We start from the raw sequence: 26,811 nt of genomic DNA on the forward strand, positions 1-26,811 counted from the left end.
ATGACAAAGTTTATCCTATAAATATTGCCATATAGAAATTGTGAATTTCCCATTTAAAATGACAATATTCTTTTGAAAATTCATCCACATTTTTATACCCTCAGCATTTATGCTAACGAGGGTATATGGGCAATATTATTGAAAATTTAACATCGTTGAAGCCAAGGTTTACCCCTTTATAACTCGCGAATAGTGGTTGTATATTGTACAATTTAAATGCTTTTGGATAAAATGAAATGTTTTTAGACTTGGCAAAAAATATTGGGTTTCAAAGTTGATTTGCGTGGAAGCTGTGGCTATATTTATGTTAAAAAATGGGTAAAAATGGGTTGAAGCCAACGTGTCTTTTTTTGTTTTCTCTCGATTTGTGATTAAACCACACTTTTCACGATTTTCCTGTTAAAGTAAAAGTAGAAGGCAACTAAATAAGGATCATCTCACTAGTGTATAACTTCTCAAAATTTGATCTGCGTCTACCATTAAATGATGCTGACATTTTGAAGCCAGATTTTAAGTGTTTTTTGAAATTTTCTTATAATTTCGTTCCGCAAACAGGTTTTTCAAAAAATCATATATAGGAATGAAGAACTCACGATTCTGATTTATTTGATATATGTGTCGTGAATGTAGCCTACACAGCTTCAGAGAAATCTGTATCCAAATACGAAAATTTTGTGCGAACAAATTTCTAAAAATCATATTTTTCGGGCCTAATTTTTACAATTGTCATTCGATTTACTCGTACTTGATTGCAAATTTTTGATTTTTACGTTGCGGATCTAATAAATCTATACTCGTGAAATTCCATCTACTAAAACGCGAGATACGAGAAATTCCAAGGTAGGAAAATCACCTAATATTGTTTTTGAAAATATCGCGCATTTTATCGCGTATTCTGTCGGCCGCTTGCACTGCTATGAAAAAACTAGTGCAGCATCTTCCTTTTTGCGGAAACAGAGATTTAAAAACTTCACTGATAAGGGAACTACATTCATTTTATCCCAAAAATAGTGTGTGATGCTACATCCACGGTTCTTGACTGATTGCCTTGAAATAGGTATATATCGATGCAGATTTTCATGGTGACACTAAAACCGGATGCGGAACTAAATTGTATGAACTTTGGGAAAATTAGCGATGTTTTATAGGTTTTTTAATGCTAAGATGCAGCCGATGCTACATCTTAGCGTCCAAATTAAATTTCGAAAAATATATACAAATTAAAAGATATGTTCTTGCTGTACATGAAAATCACATGCGGACAAAACGATTTTGATAATTACGCGATTTACACATATTTTAATAATGCATATAAGTTAAAGCGGTTTATTTGAACTCTGTTTCCGTTTAAGAAGTCTAATGATTTATTTCAACAACCCGATAACTTTCCTCAATGGGAAACCTTCTATGTGAATGTAGATAAAGCAAAATCCACCCATTTTCTTGGGAGTTTCAAGAAAAATAAAAGAAGTACTCTTATAGAATTTTTCCAATATTTTCGACTCTAGAATGCGTGTGAAAACTATTATTCCAAACCAAAATTAGTTTTTTGTAACACAAATATGTGCTTATTTTGGCTATAATATCCTAACTACTATCCCGATGATTATAAGTTTGGTCTCAATTGATTCCCCGTGAAGTCTTTCTTTAAAAATGTTACTTTTTTGTAATTTTTGACGGGTAAATGGGCCTATATTTTCAAAAAATTCGGATCACATTTAAAATTTTGTCAATTTTTTGTAAATTCCGCGAATGCTGAGTAACATTTTACAAATATTATGCAATCTACTTAATGACGTCACTTCGTGACAACTTTTTAGTGACAATTGTGCTCAATAAAATAATTAGCGTTTTTATAATAATTTTTTCTTAAAAGCAGAAGTAAAACCGCGATAACATTTGTCCGCAACAACCAAAAATTTGCTCGCGAACGGATTTGTACTGGGGAATTTTTTCTTAACCTATGTACCAAAAATCGTTAATGTAGCGCGAAAAGAAAAAATTCAATTTTTTGGAAATGGAATATGAAATAATTGGCAGTTTTGCCCATATACCCTTTCATACGGGCAAAATGTGCCTCATCGAAATAATGGTTTTAGAGCCCAAGTGTGTTTGGAAGAAATTTGTTTCAGACAATTTGGAGTTGATTTAGCCATGTCCGTCCGTCTGTCTGGCTGGTGCGCACGATAACTCTCGAACGGATCAACCGATTCGGTCCAAAAGTTGGCTTTCGTAATATTTTGTCCAAACTTAGTTTATGTTCGAAGATAAGCCATATCGGTCCACGCCTTCAGTTACCTCCCCCACAAAAATTCAAAAATTTTCGGAAAAATTGCGTGCACGATAACTCTCGAAGTGAGTGACCGATTTGATCAATACTTTACGCATCCTAATATATCTACCGAATATAGATCAGGTTTGAATATGGACTATATTTGCCCATTCCTTCAGGTACCTCCCACACAAATTTTCGGATAAATTCACTTTAAGGCCTGCTCTCGAATCACTTTGATTTTTGTTGAACTTGCATCCATTGCGTCAATTACGACACTAATTTTTTTTTCAGGGGCAAGTCCATACTCCTTATGAAAACAGACCGAATGGTGTAAAAAACACTTATGGAACCATAAGTAGTGGATGTAGACCACGATAACTCTCGGACTGATTAAGGGATTTGGTCCAAAATTTGGCCTTCGTCATATTTTGTCCGAACTTATTTTCTGTTCGAAGATGGGCAATATCTAAAAAATGCCACTAATATGGTATGCCAGATATCTGTTGGCAACCGATTTGGTCCAAACTTTAGATCTCCTAATATGTTGTCCAAATTTTGTATAACCTCTAAAATGGCCAATATCGGTCCTCTTCTTAGGGTACCTCTCCCACAAAAGTTCAACATTTTTGTTCAAGAGTCTATTCGAAGATTCTTGGAAACGTATACCGATGATGTTCGTTGTGGTCCTGTTTACAGCGATATTATGTTTTCCGTGGACAAGACCATGATCCAAATGTATACGATGACCCACTGAAAATACTAGTGTGCGCGATATCTATCGAAAAGATATGACTCCCAAACTAAGATCCACTGCTATAATGGACCAAGCTGGTCCATTCATTTAACTACCTACTGCGCAACACTTTTGAACTTTGGTCCTAATCCACATTTTTTTTCGGCAAGCTCAAATGTCAAAAAGGGCCACAAAATTCTGAAAAGACCCTAAATAAATCGATTTGTCCGTAGATGAAAGTTTAAATTCACATAGGCTGAGGGTATATCTCACTTTTTTACTTGTTATGTTGAAAATTCATCCAATGAACTTCCTCTGATGAAGGCTTGCACAGAGAAAATTCTACTCGATGGGAAAGTTCATTATGAAAAGGGCATCCATGAACTTTTTTATAGAAATATACATTCGATTAAATTTAAAAAAATGCAGTCGATGACCACCTTTATATAGGAAATTTATCCGATGAAATAAGGGAACTGATGAGATCCTGTGACGAGAATCGAAACTAGTCTTCCCTGCCTTACCCCTTGGCGAACAATGCCAAAATTTCTCCACTAATAAATTAGTTGTTTTAAAATTTAAAAACAGCAATAATGGCATTAAGCCAGACTATTTTGAAAAAAATTAACCGAATAACATCTTATTTTAGAAATGTTCATACCTTCTTATTATAGAAAAGTTTATCCGATGAACGATTTCATATAAACAATGGGAGTTATATCCTTATCATCAAGTCAAGTGATTTTATTTTCACATGGAAAGCTAAGTTAGGCTGCGGCCCTTTGACCTGGATTTAAGACTTCAACCTTTGGATTGATGCAAACAACGACAACGCGTGCAAATTTTTCTTCGAAATATTTTAGGTGTTATGTTCAGGAACGAAATGAAAAGTTCACGTTTCCACATGGAAAAGTTCGTTAGACGAAAATGTTCATTGAGAAAAACTTTTAATTGCACTATTCTATAACATGTTCAAAGCGACAAATTCATCCGATAAAAGTTTCGATATCAAAAAGTTAATCGAAGCCTTAGAATTATCTTATCAAAATGTGTAACATTTCAATAGAAAATTTCATCATGGCACAGTGGTATCAAATCCAAATTTTCTGGCCAAAACTATTTCAACGTCCATTTAATATTGAAATTAATTAATATTTAAATGACCAAAACTGCAAAACCAAAAACTGCAAAAATTTGTTGAACGTGGTGGTTCCGTTGTGTGGGATCTAAACCAAAATATTGACCTGTGTTAATAATTTTTTGTACGGAGGATTCATATCTTCCAAGAGGTCGAAATACCAAATTTCAGGCGAATCGGTCATAAAGTGTCGCTAAAATCCACAAAAAATCTTAAATCGGACGGTACTTTTATGTGGGGGCTATCACAAAAATGGACTTATTTTCAAAAAAAATATACATACTTGTTTTCTACACTCTGAAACCCTTAAATATGAATTTTAAGGAAAATCGGGTGATAGATGTGGGTTTTACCGTTCTATTTTAATTGGATACTACGCATAGTCACAACAGGTATTTACAAAAAAAATCTCCCATCTTAAAATAGAAAAATCCACTTTATTTTAACTGTGGCAAATTTGAGCAAGATTTGACTTCTGAATTTATTAGTACAGACCCCCTTCTAGCTCCCAAATACGATTTGGAGGTGGACATACTTGGACATAATTTTCAATATATATAAAAACATTGATTTTATTACGCTAATTTTACAAATTTCTTCGTTCTTTTTGTAAATATTATGAAAGTACTCACTAACAGCTTCCCGAATCAAAACAAGTTTGGTCTCACTTCTATATATTTATGCAGCGACACAATACAACAAAAATTGTATATTTTACAGCACAAATTCTGTTTTATTTTTACATAAAAAGTGTCAACTATGGTACTACGCAAATCAACGGAAACTAACGGTATTTACAGAAACTGATTATTTTCGTTTGACTTGATGTGTTTTTTATTTTTCTGCGCAAAAACCAATTAAAATTTTGAAACTTCAACACAATAGTTTTGGCCAAAAAATTCCTGCTTGAAACCATAGTGCATGGGAACCATGGTAGAACAATATAAGGTAACAGCAATACCCAGCTGACTGAACTGGGCTGTAACGTAAGTGTCAAATTCCATACGACATTTAAAGTATTTATTTCTATTTTCGATGTACATTAGGGACATATATTTTTTGAGGAAAAAATATATCATTCCGAAAAAAGCTATTTCCCATAAAGACTTCTTCACAACACTGACATGTAACCTCCTCCAAGTCCGAACGACGTGCCGCACACTAAAGCACAACTTATAGAGGCGGCAAATTTTGTTAAATTTGATATTTTGTTAAATTTGAAAAAAAAATAAAGCCATAATAAACATGTATTTCTTTGATACCAAAAACAAAAGATTGAAACAGCTTCTCCTTTTTCAATAAATTTCCAGCGATCCCAAACAGTTTTGCAAGAATTCTACTATCTGTAAGAAATTATACATTTAGTGGATTGATTTGGAAACTTTCAAATTGAAAATGTAACGAATTTTCATTCATGTTAGTCATATTAGTTTTTTATATTCCAATAACTTATAGACATTTCCTTATTTTGTTTTCATATACCAGTGACACTAACATTACAAACAAAAACAAATTTCTATGTGGTTGTTGTTGAATTGTATTTGTTGTAGTATTTACTTTACCTTATTTGTTCTACCATGCATGGGAACATTTCCATTTCTTTACAAGAGTTATTGTATGTCAATTACCATAGAGAAAAATTTATTGTAACAATTTTTGTACATTTTTCTCAGAAAAATTAATTCGAAAATTTATTTCAGCAATGTTTTTACTAATGTTCATGCGATAACATATTCATCCGATAAACTACTTTAAATAGAAAAGTTCTTCCACTAAATATATGCATGTAAAAAAGTTTGTGTGATGGGTGCCACCGTGGTGCAATGGTATGCACACCCGCCTTGCATGCTAAAAGGTCGTGGGTTCGATTCCCCGGCCAGTCAACATCAAACACTTTTCAACGGTGACAAAATACCCCTTAGTAATGTTCGCGACATTTTCTGAGTATTTCAGCATTGTACAAATTCTCTACAAGTGGTGTCTTAGACACGCCGTTCGGACTCGGCGATAAACAGTATGTCCCATATCATTGAGCTAAATATGAATCGGGATGCACTCATTGATATGGGAGGAGTCTCCCCTGTCCAGCCTGGGAAGTTTGTGGAACAATTATATATATATTATTAAACAGTTTAACTTTTTCAAAAGAGTTAGCAATCTCAGTCTCTATTACCCATCCATTTGATCATTTGAACATTTCCAAAATAAAGCTCCTCCAATAAACATATTCATATGGAATAAATCGATTTGCCCTGCTTGGGAAGACCATAGGAAATAATTTAGCATTTGACTCTCTAATGGGTTGGATTTAACAAAATCCCATTTGCCTCTATTAATGTACATCGCTAAAATGTACTTCCCCCCAATGTGTTACATGTGGTCACAGTGTTATAATAATGTATCAACTTCAAGCAAAGAGAAAGAAATATCCTGCTCTCTAACCATCATCCATCTATTTAACCAAATAGCCAGTCTGTCAAGCAGCGAAGCCAGCCAGCCAACCAACCGACCAACAAGCTAACAATACAAAACAAAATGCATATTTGGCCGGCCGAAAGAAAAATAAGATATGGGTGACAATAACGAAGACACATCATTTATATTTTAAACGCATAACAAACCGGAAGTGGAATCGCGTGTGGCGGTGTCTACTTGAGTATATGTGTGCAAGTGATAGCGAAAAGTCCAAATAAAATAAACAAAAGTAATGCCAAGTTTTTGCACACATTTAGAACATATTTTAAGAGAGATCACACAGGGTGCGCGGCTGAGAGCCACATACGTTTTTCTTGGTGGGAAAAGAAGAAAATCGTGAGATACTAATTAACAGATACCACCAAATGGACGAAAAACAATGGTGTCGAACAGAGAATCACCATCAACCAACAAGAACCGAAAGAGTGAAAGAATATTTGATAATACTGTTTTTTCATGTTCAATATTCAAATGGGAGAAATAGATAGTTTGCTCATTTTCCTCCTGATGCTTTCAACTAGTTTGGGTTGAGATGATTTGGCCATTGCTTGTTCACCGATAGTCTTTAATTTGGCGGCAATGTGAACAGGCGTCTGGTCTCTTGAATTTGTTGTTCGGTTTTCCGTGTGTGTTTTCCTCTAAGGCGGCCGCGTATAATGTTTGTGTTTTGAAATTTCGGTTCTTTATGGAAAATTTAAATGGAACTGTTTTTCGTTAAAACTTTATGGTGTTGGCGTATGAAGTGCACAAACTAAAAGTACCCAATGGGTTATGAGTTCCATAAGGAAAGAAACAGAACAACAAAAAACAAAAACATCTTGCATACGTTATTGTATCCATAACTTTTTTTCCTCTTAAACGCACTAAAAACTAAAAACAACAACAAAAACGAAAACTTAAGAAAATCATTCTTATAGACAGATCTACTAAAAAGTGTACGAAAAGAAATTATAGGCCAGACGTCGAAGGTGTATGTACAAACATACATACGGTTACGGTACATACACACAAAACAAGATCGGTTCGATCGTGAATTTTTTCCTGTTATTTTTTCTCCACCGCGCCGCCAACAATTCATATTTGTACCAATACATAAACAAATGCAATATAATGTTGCTGTCGAATGAAAAGTTCATTTTAGCCGCTTTACGAAAACATTGTATTAGTGCGTATGTGCGGGCGTGTGTTGCTGCTTAAATTCAATTTAGTAGCATAGTTGTTGTGCGTGCCTTTTTTCCCATTTATTCCAACAAATGCTACAAAATGCGGGAGTGTAATTATCGAAATTCAATTTCTGATACGAAAATGCTTGTTCTCCAACAAAATTATAATGTTGTTTCCTCCATTCACACTTAAATCGACGCAAAAATAAAGTTTTAATGGCTATGCCCTGAAAATTGTAAAATGAGTTTAATCGAATTGATATGTACGGATGTATGTATGTATGTATGGACTATAAGAAGCAGAAGTGAAGAAAAACATCAACATTAAGTTGTGTAAGATTTTTTTGTCTGTATATTAGAGTGTTTTTATATAAAAGTGCACTACGAAAAAAATAAATATTGGCATTTTATGTTTTGTTGTCAACAGTATGAGTTTCGATTAAGATGGCATACAAAATTAATAGCCTTTTTTTTAGTAAATAATCTACAAAATGTAATCAATGTAATCTTCAAAAGTTGGAATAAAAATTACTACCAAAACTTCCACATGATGTTATCAATCCATGAAGTAAAGTCGGACCGATTTTTACCATTCCACATGAGAAAAAGTATAAACCTTAAAATTGTGTACGTTAAATATGGATATGTTTCGGGGACAACGTACAACATATAATGAGTTATTTTTCGAAAATGTGAACCTATATTGAAGCAAGTTTTAGGTAACTTTTGAGAGTTCTAAATATTTAAAAAATCTCAAAATATTTTCTAAAGCTATATATAACGATATATCCCGTTTCAGAATGAAAAACGCTAAGTACCGCAAATTTATTGCGCGTAAATCCCAGTCTAATTCTCCTATAGATAATAAAATACGATGAACATTATCATACAGAATAAAATTGGTTCGGACACTTTTTGTATAAACATTTATTCCGAAGAAGTTGATAACCGATAAACATTTACCTATAAAAGAATTCATAAATAAAAATTCCTATGGAAAACATTATCCGATGAATACGTATTTCATTTAGTTTTCTATGAATATGTGTATACCCTTAGCATTTATGCTAAAGAGGGTATATGGCGAAAAACAAAAATTTTTTACAATCGATGAATCCGAGTTTCACCCTTTCAGAATTCGCGAACTGTTAACATATTCTATATAGTATGATATACATTCTTTAAACTGAAGTGATTGTACGTCGTTTAATGCATATCTCATGAGTGTGCTCCTTACAGCATCCTAGTAATTAGAGTCTAAAGGCCAATATTTGATGCGTGATTTTTTTTAAAAAACCTATTTTTTGCGTTTAAAATTTACAAGTGCCATTCAATTTCCTTTGTACCCCGCGTGAATTTAGTTTTTTTACGCGACGGATCTAATGAGACCTTCCGCGATCGAATCCATCCACTAAAACCGCGGATATAGATACCCTGAAAATAGGAAAAGCAGCAAAAAATTATTTCGACAAATCCGCGTACTAAACCGCGATTTTCTTGAAATTTTTTTACGTAAATGGAATCCTTTATACGCGATTATAATATTTGCGAAAACGCGTGTCATAAATTACAGAGATTCGCGTGTAATATGGGTTTTTCACCAAAAATAGAATGTGGAGGCACATCCGCGGTTCTTGAAGAATCTAATTAAAATTGGTATATTTGGACGTATTTTTGATAGGCGCTGACGAAACCGGATGCACATCAAAATCGTATGCACATTGCGCGACTTTTACCATCTTTAAGGTTTTTTGCAGTGTATGATGCAACTGGTGGCACACAATGGCCCCTGAGTGAAACATCGAAATATGCATAAATTTTGACAGAGATTGATTCGCTGTATCCAAAAACGGATGCGCATCAACCGACTTTAACTAATTCGCGAATAACAGGCTTTTTAATTATAATATTAATTGAATGATTGTAATTTCAATATTACTCTTAATTTCCTACCCTTATAAGTTATCACAGTAATCAGTTAAACTCTCGCGATGGTAAACCATATGTTTTGATGAAGTTTCAACTGTATACATTCATTATTCTATGGGATTTTAGCAAAATAGTTGGAGAACTCCCAAATATTTTTTTCTAATTTTTAGAATCAAACCAAAAAAATATTTGCGACAATATTTTCCAACAATAAGTTTTTCTCTTTTGTTGTTGCTATAATATGCAATTTATGTACCCAATCTCTATAAATTTGGTATCATATTTTTCTACGCATTGTCTAGATTCCGCATGTATTCCTTAATTTATTTTTTGAGGGTTTGTACGGATTCTGGGACAGGATAATTTGGATTTACTTCAAAATTTTTTTATTATTTGTTGACTTTCCGCGAAAATAATAATAAATTTAATAACTATTTAAACATCTACGAATAGATATGGACTGCTGTTAACGATTTATGCATACATTTTCTCATAACAACAAAAAAGATATTTTTAAATATTTTTTCTTTATATGAGAATAAAAACCGCTATAACTTTTGCGCGCATTGGCCAATTTCGTGAACGCGAGCAGATTTGAAACCGGATTTTTTTTCTTTACCTCTGTACCAAAAATCGTAGATGTGCTCGTAAAAAAAATTTTTAATTTTTTTCAAATGGAATTGTAAAGGAATTTTGTTATTCGCCATATACACCTTGATACCACCACAAATGTGCCTCATCGAAATAACGATAACAAAGTGTGTTTTGACGAAATTCGTTTCAAACAATTTGGAGTCAATTTAACCATGTCCGTCCATTTGTCTGTCGAACGGATTAACGATTCGAACCCAATTTTGCACTTCGTAATATTTTGATAAAAGTTCGCAGATAGACCATATCGGGGAGCAATCGATTTGACCCAAACCTTGCGCATCGTATAGTTCCTTTCAGATAAGGATCGGGTTGGAATATGGATTATATCGGTCCACTACTTCGGGTACCTCCCACACAAAATTCAGATAAAGTGAAATTTAAGAGCGCCTCTCGGATCGTTTTGAAATAGGTTTCAGTAGGTTTTCCCTGCGGTTCCCTTTATGATGGTAAAATTTCTTTCTTTGCACATTGTACTACTTCACCCAGTCATGTGTCAGGTTGGAGTCTGGACTATATCGGTCCACTCCTTCGAGTACCTTTCGCACAAAATTTAAGAGCTCCTCTCGGATCGTGTTGAAGTTTTTTCTGTAGGTTGTCCTAAACGGTAAATTTTTCGGAGTAAGTCCATACGTCCTAAGATAATGGCCCAAAAGCTCCAAAAAGCCCGCCGGCATGTACTAAAATGCCTAGTGTGGAAGACAGCTCTCAGACTTTTTCAAAAATTTTCTAAAAAACCAGTTTAACGCAATTTCATATTTCGAGTTATCTACGGAAGTTTTCCCACTAAAAAATGTTGGTATACATATCGTCGGTGTCATGCTTAAGTGTTCCATACGCCATTTTTGACTTTTTGAGATATAAGTGGTTTCTAAGATTTTCGCGTATGTTCTTTCTAAATTTTTGGTCGGCTTTTTCCTACCTGCTATAGTTTTCGAGATAAACGTGTTTCGGCCCGAAATCGTACGTTCTTTTCAGGTATGAAATTAATATTATAATAACATACAAATTTAAAAATACATTCCAAAAATCAGAACTTTAATTTTCGATTTTGAAGGTTTGAATTTATTGAGGCAAAGATGGGAAATTTTTTTTGTCACTTTGTTCCATGTGATTAACAAAATGTTGCATTTGTGTCATAAGTGTGGATATGGAACAAATTGACAAAAATTCTATTTTTAAAACATGCTCTATAACTTATATATTCAAATATATATTTCTCTAACTTTTGGCAAAGATGTTCTATATAATATTACTCATAAATCTAGTCAAAAATATAAATATTTTCTTCAGTCAGATCCAAACAGTTGTGACACAAACATTAAAATTCGATTGTCACAAAACGGGAAAATGGCCTATGGAAAACTTAAGCATGACACCGACGATATGGCAATGATTTTGTATAGCCCCACATCACGGTACTTACAAATTTCACGTATTTTAAAGCAAACTCGTGATACAAAATCAATATCTTTTTTGATCGGAGGCTGAGGGTATAACTCCGTTAGCACAGCTGACTGATACTTTCTTATTTGTTATATTAAAAATTACTCAGATCAATTATAATACTTTATGCAAACATTTCATTAAAAAAAATTATGCAATGAATTCTTAAGAGAAAAAAAATGATTTTAGAATACTCTCTATATAAAACATCATTCAAATAATTTCTTCATATACCCATTTTACTTAGAAAATTAAAGAAAAAAAACGAAAAAGCTCATTAAGGACAGTTTATAAGATTATTTAAAAGAATTATTATACAGAAAAATTCATTAAAATGCTAATTCAATGAACATTATCTTAAATATATGTTTATCAGTTGAACATATTATTGTAGAAAGTTATGTTCAGTGAACATTTTCGCATTAAAAATTAATTCAGTCACATTTTGGTATACAAAGTTTCTTCCGAGGATCACTTTCTTATAGAAAAATTCATCCAATCAAAATGTTCTTATAGAAAGTTTTATTGTTAAGTTAATCCCTTAAATAAGAGATAAGTTAATTCGATGAAAATGTTCTTATGAAAATGTTCATGAGATAATCATTGTCTTATGAAGTAGTTTATGCGGTTGTATATCGTCACCTGAAATGCTCAAAGGGGTACGTTGAGGGTTACGTCTTTGGGCATTTCAGGAGACGATATTCATTGGCCATTTTCTTTTAGAATAGTTATATCGATGAACTGTTACTCACCTAAAGGTTTATTCTAATTCGATAAACATACTTTTATAAAAATATACATCCTTTTATACGGTCAAAATATGCCTCATCGAAATAATGGTTTTAGACCCCAAATAGGTTTGGACGAAATCCATTCCAGACAATTTGGAGCCCATATATACATATCCATTCATCTGTCTGGTTGGTTTGAGCGCACGATAACTATCGAACGGAAAATTTGGGCTCGTAATATTTTGTCCAAACTTAGATCAAGTTCGAAGATAGGCCACTCCCTCGTGTATCTCCCCCACAAAAGTTCAATTTTTTTGCAAAAATAGCTTGCAGGATAACTCTCTAAGGGAGTCTACGATTTGGTCCATACTTTGCATATTTTAATACTTTCGGGTACCACCGTGGTGCAATTTTCCGAAAAACCTGTCCAAAAATCGAAAAAAAATTATAAATTCACGCTAAATAGTGTCAAATATTGTTTATAGGACTCAACTTCGTATAGTTATGAAAAATAGATACGTTTCTTGTTTAGTAAGTGGGTATAAAAGTAGGTCAAAGTGACCCAATTTGAAATTTACTCGAAACGTGTCGTAGTCTCAACATTTAAGTTGTTTATAAAACTAGTGTATGTAAAAACCATTGATGACAAACATAACCGTACTTGTTGATTTTTTTTTTCAAATTCAGTTTTCACAATAAATTATGAAAATTGTTGTGAGTAAGACCGAGTTGCACTCTTCATAAAAGAGAAGCGTTTTTTACCAATTTCCATCGAAACATACTGCACATATTTGCACTTTTTGTTTTATGAGATATTTTGTCTTGCAGTAAAGTACAATTTTTTTGATTCAGAATATTAGAAATGTTTAGCATTTTTTATAGTGAAATTTAGTGGAGAATATTTTTTGTCTTTGACATAATTCTTCTCAAATAATACTGTGTGAGACACATTTGCTTAAACTCAGATGAAGTACGACTTTAACCCTTAAGTGGGTTTTTGATTTTTACATATTTCTATAGTTTAAATAAGAGGGAGTTTTGATGTACTCTAGGACCTATAGTAAAATTTTATGCTGAACAAGCTTGTAGAATATTTGATACGATCACATTTTATAGGAGAAGGGACCAAAAAAAAACCCTTTAATGAAGCACAAGAAAAATTAAATCAGCGACTCCAAAAATATAAGTTCCGTAGATAAGGCCAAAATCCATTCATGTTTAGAGTTTTGGCCAGGCCTTTCGGAAAATTGACCACTGTGCGGTGGCAAAACACCCCTCAGTGTAATGTATGTGATATTTCCAGAGTTTTCCCGCCATAAAAAGTTGGTCCTACGTCATCGAGCTAATATGAATCGGCGTGCACTCATTGACATAAATCTCCCGTGTCTCTCCGGGGATGTGTATGAGAGCATATATAGCTTTGTTCCCGTACTTTTTAATAGTAAAACTCGTAAAAGAGAGAAAGAGAGAAAAATTGTTATCACACAAAAGTTTTTTCAAAAATTTGGGAACGCAAAAATGGAAAAAACGTCGAAAAAGCTGGAACAAATGTCAAAGTCGGCGTACCAGCCAATCAGACGCCGGCATCCATGTTACTATTTTTTACACTCTCAAATTTGTCGAGTAAAAAGTTTTTAACGAGAGCATCATTCAGCGCCATTTTTGTTTAAAGAGAAGTGAACATTTTACAACTTTTTTGCGTACGGGAACGGGTTTTCAGGTAAAATGTGTAAAAGTCGTAAAAATTGGAAAAACTTTTTAGTTCTGGAACAAAGCTTATATGTATACTTCTACCAGACAGTTTCAAATATACATATACTATATCATTTCACTACTTCGGATACCTCCCACACAAAATTTAAGAAAATTGCCGTTAAGGGCCTGCTCTCTGCAATATATTGTTCTCGGGGTCCCTATTGCTATGGTACAAATATTTTCAGTGTCAAGTCCATACTTCCTGAGAAAATTACTCTATAGCTGTAAAACCCTACGGCCAACATGTATAGCGGCTGGGGCGCACGACAACTTTCGAAACGGATACTGCGATTCTCGCGATTCTCTTAAATGATTTGGTCCAAATATTGAATCTCGTAATATTTTGTCAAAACTCAGTTTATGTTCGAAAATATTGTGTCTTTCGTGGGTATGTTCATGTTTCCTGATATAATGGACAAAAAACTCTAAATTACACGGAGACCAAGTGAAATTACTAATGAGAGAGATATCTATCGAAAAGAATGACTCCCAAAGTAAGATCCACTTTCAACAATACGGTCCATTCCGTTAGGTGCCTCTTCCGCAACACTTTTTAGCTTTAATCCTAATTCATATTTTTGTCGGCAAGTTTATACTCCAAAAACAAGCCACAAAATTCTGATTACTTCGGAAAAGGATTATGGTAGTGTAGCCGGTATTCAATTCACAGAGGCTGAGGGTAAATCTCTGTCGGCAAAGCCGACTGATGCATTTTTATACCCTCAGCCTTTAGGCTAAAGAGGGTATTTACACTTTGATACGACGAAAAATGTGCTTCATCGAAATAATGGTTTTAGACCCCAAGTATGTTTGTACGATATCCGTTTCAGACAATTTTGAGTAGATCTAGCAATGTCCGTCCGTCTGTCTGTCTGGCAGGCTGGTGCGCACGATAACTCTCGAACGGATTAATCGATTCGGTTCAAATTTTGGGTATCGAAATATTTTGTCCAGATTCGATTTAAGTTCGAAGATGGGCCATATAGGTCCACTCCTTCAGGTACCTCCCCCACAAATGTTCAAAAATTGTGGCAAAACTTGTGCGCACGATAACTCTCGAAGGGAATAACCGATTTGGTCCATACTTTGCACATCGTGTAATTTCTACCAAACTTAGATGAAGTTCCAATATGGACTCAATCGGTCCACTCCTTCGGGTACCTCCCACACAAAATTTCGGAAAAGTTCAGTTTAGGACCTGGTCTCGAATCGCTTTGATTTTTGTTTACGCAAGTTGTATTCGCTGTCCTATATACGACGCTGTAAGTTTCATTAGGGGCAAGTCCATACTTCCTGAGAAAATAGCCTGAAAGTTACAAAAAACCCTATGACACCGTATGTAGTGGTTGGAGCGCAAGATAACTCTCGAACGGATCTGCCGATTCGGTCCAAATTTGGCTTTCGTAATATTTTGTCCAAACTTAGTTCAAGTTCAAAGATGGATTATATCGGTCTACTCCTTCCGGTACCTCCCCCACAAAAGTTCGAAAATGTTCGGAAATTTTGTGCGTACGATAACTCTTGAAGGGAGTAACCGATTTGGTCCATACTTAGCACATTATGAAATTTCTACCAGGCTTAGATGAGGTTCCAATATGGACTCAATCGGTAAACTCCTTCGAGTACCTCCCACACAAAATTTCGAAAAAGTTCAGTTTAGGACCTGCTCTCGAATCGCCTTGGTTTTTGTTGTAACACCTTGTATTCACTGTCCCCTATACGATGGTACAAGTTTCCTCAGGGGCAAGTCAATACTTCCTGAAAAAATAGCCTGAAAGTTGAAAAACAAACCCTATGACATCATGTTTATGGGTGGAAGCGCACGATAATTCTCGAACGGAAATTCCGATTCCGGCCAAAATTTGGCCTTCGTAATATTGTTTCCAAACTTACTTTAAGTTCGTAGATAAACCATATCGGTCCACTCATTCAGGTACCTACCCCACAAAAGTTCAAAAATATTCGGAAAAATTGTGCGCACGATAACTCTTGATGGGAGTGACCGATTTGGTCCATACTTTACACATTCTCATAATATCTACCAGATATAGATCAGGTTCAAATATGGACTATATTTGTTCAGTCCATCCCGTACCTCCCACACAAAATTTTGGATAAGTTCACTTTAAGACCTGCTATTGAATCACTTTGATTTTTGTTGAATAAACTTACATTCGCTGCCTCAATTACGATTGTAAAAGTTGTTTCAGGGGCAAGTCCATACTTCTTGAGAAAACAGCCCGAAGAGTGTAAAAACCCCCTATGGCACCCCCATGGTCTATGTCGGTCCATTCCTTTAAGTACATTTTCCGCAAAATTTTTGAACTTTAATCCTAATCAACATTTTTGTCGGTTCATACGAACAAAATTTTGAAACCCCCCTAAATACATACGTTTTTTGTGAAAACAGTGTTTCAATTTACACAGGCTGAGGGTATATCTCTGTCGGCAAAGCCGACTGATACTTTTTTACTTGTTATTTCTTGTTTTAAGTTCAGTAGTCAATAATTTTTACAAAATGTTGTTGGATTGATTCCAGAAAATTTTACGAGATGAAAGTTTGGGTAGAGAATTCATCCGATGAACATTTTATTGTAGAGGAGATTATCCGATGACAAGAGGATCATATAGACGACTACTTTCACATACATAGCTAAGTTCATCCGAAAGCTATTTTGAAATAAAAAGGCTCATCTGAAGAATATTTTGTTCATGTGAAAGGTTCACTCAATTGCAATTTCTATGGAGAAAAGTCCAGACTTGTGAATGTTGTAGACGTCTGCGAGGGGTTTTGCCAAAACTCAGTACTGAAAACAAAATTCACTGCATTAATTGTGAAATGGTTTTTTTTCGTTATTCTTTAGTTATTTATAAGCCCCATGCTAATGCAATATTCTGGCCTTTCGGGTTTATACACATATTAAGAGCATGAGAAAAATGTAAACCTTTAAGATATTTCAAATCGAGTTAAATCTGTGAGGTCGTAAAAAATATATTTTCCACTAACACCGCGAAAGGGATAGTGAGAGAAATCTAATTCTATTATCTCAGTATGAGGCCTCGTTTTTGTCGCCTAGTCCGAACGAAGTGTGGTGTTGCGACTCCAATTGTAGATAACTAATACATGGATGAAGTACTCAGGAAACGTTACGCCGAGTTGTTAAACCTAGCTAACCATTGTACCACGTAGGGTTCTCGTATGGTACAAAGTCCTATTCAACATGATATTATATCTAACTTCCAAAGTGTGCTTCCCTCCGTTTGCTGAAATTTACGGTTTTATGACCCTGCATCGGATATGAACAGTCGTACGGATCAATGTCATATGCATTCGTCATCAAACCATTATGACTCGGATAATTTTGTCACCGATAGCTATCTAGTATAGAAGTGAAAAAACAACCTTCTAAATGATAGAACATTACGCCGAGTTCTTAAACCAAGCTAACCATTGTACCACGTAGGGTTCTTGTATCATAAACAGCAACAGTGTGCTTGCTTCTGTTTGCTGAAATCGAGATTTGATCCTATCTTTTTAGATCTTAGTAGTTTCATTTAATATGTGCTTCAGTACCTTTTGGTTATCAACGAATATGAATTTTTAAAATTTAGAGCACAAATGACTGTATTTTGACATTAAGAAACTCTCCTGATCAAGTCTTGTCAACATAGAACCAAAACATAGATTATCTCTAACATGTACTTATGCAATTGACACCAAGGTGTATGTTTATCTTGAATATATTGTCTTTGTTTTCATAGTGGAATAAAAAAGGCGTCGGAATCCTAATTCCAAATATAAAAATATTATTGAAAAATCTCTCCCAATTTACAAGAAACCTTAATTAACAATTATACCTGTTTATAGTGCACTAGTAATATCTTTCAACCCATGCATATTTATTGCACTCCTTGAGGTCTGTTTATAAAATATACTACACACAAACGTACATTATTCTGACTCACTATGGGTTAAGGTTTATGGTCATGTCTATCAACAACTGAAGGTGTGAATATTTTCAACATATTAATTGCAGCAGCATGTTGCTGCTGTTCATTCATTCATTCATTGCCTTCCCAAAATTCAACCCAATTTCTAAAGAGGTTTATTATTAACACAAACATACACACATATGTATGTGCGTGTAATGCACATACAACAATGTATATGTATATGTGCGTGATATTAAAAAAACAGCAAAATAATATTCTTAATAATTGTTAACAAATTGTGTCTCATGTTTTGTTGTGTTGGTCGCTATAGCAAATTATGATAAATATGATGAAGAAAATTTCCTCATTCTTTTTTGAAAACTCTGTTATTTTGAACATTTTGCAGGAAAAGACCATTAGTCACCATCATATGTCTTATCATAAAGTAGCTGTTTATTGCCATATATACAACGTTTGTATTGTACACAATACTAGGTTAGCAAAAAAAAAAAAAATAAAAAATAAAAAATATGAATTGGTGTGTTACTTTGTTTATTGCTATAACTTGAGATTTTCTCAATTTAAAACTTATACATATACTTGAAGTGATATTAAATACGTTTAGATTTTTTATAATTGATTTTCAATTTACCAATTGAATGCAATCTTCTTCCTCTGGCACTTTTTGTGTTGCATATTTCGTCTATTTTTTGGCAATAGAAAATTATATTTTAAATATGTTCCAAATATCAATTGAAAATTGTTATTAAACCGAATACTATATTAATAGTTGTATATGAAGTAATTAAAAAAATTGTGCATAAATACAAAATACAAACATTAACTTCGAAATTTGAGATATTCGTCTTAAATATATACTTTTTCTGAATACGTTATATGCTTGATTTAGGATATTGCGTAAATTTTGTAATAAAAACCAGATGCTCAATTCTGGGGCCTAATTATGTGATTCGATATCGAGTTGTTTCGAACCGAGTACTCAAAGTTGGGATGACAACATTCGTTATTGAGTAAAATTATCGAGTTATTGAGCATAAATTTGCGAGAAATTACTCGTAGGTAAATTGTAAACCAACAAAATGAAAGACTTCTTAATGCCTTTTCGTATAAAATGTAAAAAAAATTTGTTTGTTGCCGGTTTGTAGTAGAAAAATGAAATTAGTAAAAAATCTCAGCATTTTTTAACACAAAATAACAAGAAAAATTGAGAAAAATCTTTTGCATTCGTTTGAGAAATAGTAATAAAACTAGAATTAAAAAATATTTATATACAAATGTATGCATCCATTAGCCAAAATTTACTCTTTAATAGCATTCTTTATAGGTGAACAACATTTAATAGAATACATCCTCCTAAGCAAAAAAACCTCCAAATTCTCTCTCATTTATTTTGAGAGAGAACTATTAAGGTAGATGTATTAGCAATCTGTTACAACAATTTCTAAAAGGTTTTGTAAACATAGATAATTTTCTTATTTTCTTAGCACTACTTCATTCCGAAATTATTATTCAATGTATTATTCATAAATATTTACATTTTTTCACTCATAATTTTGGTTTTTAGTTTTTGTTTTAAAATAAACACATTTTTTGACGTCTACCTTCATAATATTCCCTGAAGATTACCTGATCGATTACCGGTTACTACCGAAAAAATCGATAACATTGCTTGAACGTTTTCGATCGAGTCTTTTTTATTCAGGAGCAAATTCTCTATAGAATCAAGTCACGTAATTAGGCCCCTGTTTCTATGAAATTGACAAAAAAATTATGAAGAAAATATTTTTCATGTTAAATTTTCATAGAACAAGAATCCTCAGCCTCAGGTTCTTACTAAATAAATGATTTTGAATTTGTTGGCCGGAATTTAGATTTTCTTCAATTTGAAAATATATATGTACTAGCTGACCCGGTCCGCGTTGCTGGCCCGTTTTTATTTTTCCGTGTAAGCATTTAAAACCCATCTACATATTTACATCTACACCTTTTCAGATTCAATTCGAATTATTTTAGTTGTAATTCGAGAATTCCATTTTTAATTCGTTATATTTTTTTTGTAATTCGAGAATTGCATTGGTAATTCGAAACATTTCAATTGTAATTCGAATTATTCCATTTGTATTTCGAATTTATCTGTTTGTAATTTGAATTACTATATTTGTAATTCGAATTATTCCATTTGTAATTCGACTTATGTTACTTGTAATTCGAACTATTTTATTTGTAATCCGAATTATTCCATTTGTTCCTTTCCTTTTTATAAATGGAATAATCCGAATTACAAATGGAATAATGGAATAATCGAATTACGAATGAAATGTTGTTGATTTTCGGGCCGATTTGACGTAATTGTCCATTCTTCTTGAAACTTGATAAAATACAATTTTCAGCAAAACTCTCATGTAATTGTATCTTCAAATTTAAAATAGAAAATTCGTTTAATTATACCCTTCACCATAAGATGAAGGGTATAACTAACTTTTTGTTTCCGTTTGTAACACTTCGATTTTTTTTTTATCAGAATAAAAATGTTTTAATGTAGCGATGTTCTTCAGCTGAAATCAAGATACAGTCCGCAATATTTAACATTGAACTTTGTAATGAATTTCTCCAAGGATGTTTGGTATTGGAAATGGGTTATACCGGTCCACGTTTTGTTATAATCCCCATGGAACCGTACCAACCGATTTTCGGCATTCGTCATTAAATGGGATTTAGTCTTCCTTGGGGTATAAGAATTCCGTGTACAGTTTCTGATAAAGCACCCGATGTTGGGTATTTCCAGATTTTTGCCAAATTATTAAACTGAAATGGCTATTATTTGGTTTGTTGGTGTCCGTTGTTGTCGCAACAGGTCCACTTTTTGATAAAGCTCCCATAGAAAGGTACCTCATTATTTTCTATAGTAAAGAGGTTTTGCCTAATTTTCACATCGAAATGGTTGTTGTTGGTCTCCGTCGGGGGGTCGTAAGCATACCTGCAGAGACTTGTCGGTATAAGTCCACGTTCTAATATAGCTTCCATAGAACAGTTTGGAGGTTTCCCACCGTCATGGCTATAATTTGGTATTTTGTCTTCGTTGTGGGTAGAAGACATTCCCACATAGACTATTCGGTACATGTTTACGTTTTTATATAGACTATATATAGAACGGTACCTCCCAATGTTCAGTATATGCAAGGTTTTAGCCGCATTATTCAATCGATATGGCTATATTTGGTATTTAGTCGCCCTTGGAGGTTTCAGCCACATTATCCAACAGAAATGGCTAAAATCTGGTTCCAATATAAATTGTGGCGAATGGTAAAAAAGTTTGGCGCGGTCGAACTTAACGCCGTTTTTACCGTTTGTTAACAAAGTGCTGATTCACTGAATAAGTTATTATTTGAAGCTCCTAAACATCAAAACATCAGTGATTCATGAAAAATGAATTCAAAATGCTAGTTGAATCTATCTAGACTTTGCTGTATAAAAAACGTGATCTTGATCGAGTTAATCCAAGCACTGAAGTCAACTTTCATGTCGTGTTTGCAGTAAGAATAAAGTTGTCAAAAATTGGACGTAATCGCGGCATTCTGCTTCCAAAACACCCATTAATGGCAGAGGCCATCATTGCTGATGTATTGAATACTAATATGTCTAATAATCTCTGAGATTTCGAGATTTGTTAAAACGCGATGTGGGGGAGATCCCTCACCCATTTTCGGTATTTTCCTACCTTATGAACCTACACACAAAATTTCATCAAATTCGGTGCAGCCGATTCGGAAGTTTAATTTACAACATCATGTCAGTCTTAAATAGGGTTTTGGGTAGGGAAATCCCGCACCGGGAATTCCCGGAAAACAAAATCATATTTCCTGGGAAATATCTTTTTATATTTATCACAACTAATATTGAATTAATGAAAAAACTATGCCCACCACTTTTTTTAGATTTTACAGAATCAATAAATTACAAAATATTTGGAAATAACTTTAATCTACAAAAGTGTCTTCAGGGAAAAAGTTATAAGAGCCGCACCAAAAACATGGTCTATATCGACGGATTTTTAATCTGTTTTATTTAAGTGCGAAAGAATATTTTCTATTTTAAAGTCCCATTTTTATACCCTCAGCCATTGGGCTAAAGAGGGTCCGGCTTGCTGGCTGGTGCGTACGATAACTTTCGAACGAAGCCACCGATCAGGTCAAAAATTTAGCATTCGAGATTTTTTGTCAAACTTAGTTTAAGTTCGAAGATGGACCATATCGATGGTCTACTACTTCCGGTACCTTCCCCACAAACGTTCAAATGACCGAATCGGTCATAAGTTTGCATTTGGTAATATTACTTCCAGGCATAGAACGGGTTCCACACAAAATTCGGAAAAAGCGAAGTTTTAGATTTCCTCTCAAATCGATTTGAAATTTTTTCAGCAATTTGTCTTTACGGCCCCCTTTACTACGATACAAATTTTGTCGGGGGCAATTCCATACTTCTTGAAATAATGTCTTAAAAGCTCCAAGAAACCTTGACGGCAACAATTAAAATGGAAAATTGGCAAGATAACTCCCGCAGGATGTTTCTGATTAATCCTAACTTTGCATATCGTATTATTTCATCTAGTCACGTATTATGTTGTAATATGGACTATATCGGTCCAGCAACATGTTTTATGTGCGGCCCTAGTTAAAACGGTACAATTTGTCCGGGGCAAATCCATACTTCCTAAAAAATTGCCTCAAAAACTCAAAAAGCCCCTAGAAACGTCAGAAGTATTGTGTTTGCTTGTTTTCTTTAGGTCCGAAGCTGAGGGTATATCTCAGTTGGCACAGCTGACTGATATTTTCTTACTTGTTTCAAGCAATCTTAAGCATAAGAATAAAATATACGATTTTCGAGGTCCATTAAATTGGAATTTTTGATCAATAACTTTATTTTTGAGCCAAATTACTTTCCATAGAGCGATTTCATTAGCTTTGAATAATTGAAATTGTCAGGGTGGGCAAAGTCCGGGCAACATGGTGAATTTTTCGAAATTTTTTCGTTTTTAATCGATAGAACGAAAACGTGTCATCCATTTTTCAGCCCGCCACTCTTTGAAAATATTGTATTTCATATAAGTTACTATGGGAAGATAAATAAATCACGAAAATATTGATCCACTTTCGTATTTTAAAATTTCCCGGGAAATCCCGTATTCCCGGGAATGACAATTTTTGGTTCTCGTTTCCCGTGAATGATAAAAACCGGGAAACCCCAAAACCCTAGTCTTAAAGAACTTGACTTACATTTAGATAGATTATAGATACACCGCATTGTTAGCACGTTGTTTTAGTGGCCAATGCTAATTTTGTAGATGTTCTAGTTATTTAACCATCTTTAAAATTAGGTTTTGCCTCATTTCTCAATCGATTTTTTGGAACTTCGGTCAAGCGACATTTAATATTATCGGGGTTGTACTGTATACAAAAATGTGGGGTGATCGCGCATTCCCACTTATTGAAGCCAGTGTTTATAGCGTTTTTGTAGTCACGCTTACTAAAATTAAGTATATTATCTATAATTACACAATTTTGAAAAATTGGGCTGACCGCGATATTCCACTTCCGAGATGACCATTCAAGATCGAGACAATTATTACCATAGTATTGCAAGCAATTTTTAAACAATACGTTCAAAAATATCTTTGATTTCAAGTTTTCTAAAAAAAAATTGTGGGGAAGGTACCCTGGTCACTCAACTGACCAGTATAAAAAATAGCTAAAAACCTATTCTCAGACCTAAAAACTCCACATACAAAATTTCGTGGAATTAGGTTCAGTCGTTTCGGAGGAGTTTAATTTCGAACATCATGGCAGACTCGAAGAATTATATATATATATAGATTTCTAATAACGTAAACACAATTTCTGGGTAGTTTAAATATTGGTTAATTTAAAATAATAATATTTCACCATTCCACTTCGTATAAAATAAACTAAAGTTCGATTTCCTCACTGAATATTTAACAATTCACATATGTAGTTGTCAACAAACTGTATATTTGTTCTCAATATTCGTGCTTTCTTTTCTTAGTGTCTTTTTCAGCCACCTGCGATTTGATCTGGTGAGATATGTCGAAGTCAGCGTATAACTGGTACAGGTCATGATTCATTTGATGGAGATATTTAAACTCAATACACATTATTCCATTGATTTTGCGAAGAATTTGTTCCTTGATGCACATACCAAGTATTTCTTATCAGTTAGCACAAGAACACAAGTTAAGCAAGTCAACCGAATGCCAAATATAGGATAGTTTGAATGGTGATTTTTGGTGCTCGATTGAAAAAAGGTGGAAACGTCAAATACGCCATATACAGTCTGTCGCAAAAGTTAGTATACACCGTTGAAACCAAAATGTATTAGGGATAAATATCACTATAACTTATTGAAAACAACAAGCAATTAGTTTTATTTGATAGACAAGAAGGTTGTCTTCCGTAATAACAATTAAAAGTGCGCAATATTTGCATACATTAGCAACTGTACGGTTCGAATCCAAAAAAGACCAAAATTTATGTCGCAAAAATTAGTATACAACGGAGAATCCTCGTGGAACTGTGTAAAAAATTCTTGATATTTTTGAACAAAATGAAACTAAATCTGTACTTATGATCATAAAGAGTATATTAATTGGTTTTAATGACAGTTATAGTACTTATAGTGACAAGTCCAACGTACACTGGATCAAATTCCGAGAGTTATGTCCTGTTTATGAATTCTAAAGCCATGAAATGCTCAGAAAAGCTCTAAAGTTTCAATATGTGGTGATCTTGATCGAGTTTCAACTTGTCCCATTTGAAAAAACGGGAATTTCTTGAAGGAAACCCACACTCTTGAGGCCATTGTCCTTTTGAAACATGTAATAATCCTTAATCCTTCCACATAAGGACTTTCCTTTTGAGTTAATTTTCTCGCAAATGTTGCCCCTTTTCATATTCTCACCAAAAGTAAATAGTAGGAGAACGTCAATGTCCGTTGTAAGGACTACAGTTATACTGTCCTACCGGCCTTTTAGCAGGATCGGACATTCTTCTCGTGTCCCTAGTGTCTAATGTACTAATAATGTCTAATGAACCACTTCTAACTGATCCATTTAGTTGTATTTTGGTCCTACGTGAAGTGAACACAACTTTTCAGAACGTTTTTGCACAATCCATGCGTTATAACAGCAGAGAAAGCTCTGCATTAAAATTTTAAATTAGCTATCATATCCTTCTGTGGTGGTGGAGTATCACTGTAGGGCTTACACCAGAACTTGATGTTCTCCTACTATTTATTTTTGGTGGGAATGTGAAAATGGACATAATTTGTGAGAAAATTAACTGAAAAGGAAAGTCCTTATGTGTAAGGATTAAGGATTATTACATGTTTCAAAAGGACAACGGCCTCAAAAGTATGGGTTTCCTTCAAGAAATTCCCGTTTTTTCAAAAAGGACAAGTCGAAACTCGATCAAGATCACCCCATATTGAAACTTTAGAGCTTTCTTGAGCATTTCATGGCTTTAAAATTCTTAAACAGGACATAATACTCGGAATTTTGTCGCTATAGATGTTGTATTTGTAGATGACCAATTTTTGTGGATTTTACGATCCAGTGTATGTTGGACTTGTCACTATAAGTACTATAACTGCCATTAAAACCAATTAATATACTCTTTATGATCTTAAGTATAGATTTAGTTTCATTTTGTTCAAAAATATCAAGAATTTTTTAAACAGTTCCACGGGGATTTTCCTTCGTATACTAACTTTTGCGATATAAATTTTGGTATTTTTTGGATTCGAACCGTACATTTGCTAATGTATGCAAATATTGCGCACTTTTAACTGTTATTACGAAAGACAACCTTCTTGTCTATCAAATAAAACTAATTGCTTGTTGTTTTCAATAAATTATAGTGATATTTATCCCTAATACATTTTGGTTTCAACGGTGTATACTAACTTTTGCGACAGTCTGTAATTGATGCTTGTCTGCAAGTAAAAGTAAAGATCTATGATATTCGAATTATAATTTGGCATTTAACGTATTCTGTACAAGTTCTACAAGTCTTCTGTTAGAAGACCTACTGGTCTTCTCACAAGGGTCTATTTTGAAGAGCTTTTGCATAAAATTAAATAAAATCTTAATTATTAGATGATTCATCGATTGATTTTATTTGTCATAGTTTGTTCAACCGTTTTATGACAAAAACGTCAGTTTTTTTAAGCCAAACATTAATGATTTGATTTTCTGTTCACCATTTCCATAAAATCTAATATTTTTGCAAAATTGATAGATGAAGGACTAGATTTAGATGTTATTGATAAGCCCCCAAAAATATATGGCAATCGGTATAGTTTTCGGGTTGGCACCGCAAAACACTTTTATAAAATGAGGGTTTTCGTATACGACCATTTGCCAAAAAACTTCGTGGTATTTTTCAAATTAAAATTCAGAAAGTAGATTTTATTATGTTCTTTTAGACGAAGAAAATCAGAAAAAAAGTTTCGTAGTTTTCTTGGATAAAAATCATGAAAAATGGCTTTTT

The 26,811-nt window shown here is 33.7% G+C and overlaps 1 protein-coding gene across 4 annotated transcripts in view; it reads left to right on the forward strand.

Annotated features, from left to right (window-relative positions):
• The window catches only part of shakB (Innexin family member shaking B), a 1,117,028-nt gene that overhangs the window by 1,015,473 nt on the left and 74,744 nt on the right, over positions 1–26,811 (forward strand). For 2 of the 4 annotated variants that reach the window (XM_073975229.1, XM_073975228.1), the window contains exon 1: positions 7,141–8,117. The exons of the other annotated variants lie outside the window; for them this stretch is intronic. The gene's annotated coding sequence lies outside the window, so the exon portion shown is untranslated. Of the gene's footprint in view, positions 1–7,140; positions 8,118–26,811 lie in introns of those variants that run through there. 4 annotated transcript variants of the gene reach the window in all.

Source organism: Musca autumnalis, unplaced genomic scaffold (assembly GCF_047663935.1).
Source record: "Musca autumnalis isolate F117 unplaced genomic scaffold, ASM4766393v1 scaffold_3, whole genome shotgun sequence".
In the NCBI taxonomy this organism is placed as follows: Eukaryota; Metazoa; Arthropoda; class Insecta; order Diptera; family Muscidae; genus Musca; species Musca autumnalis.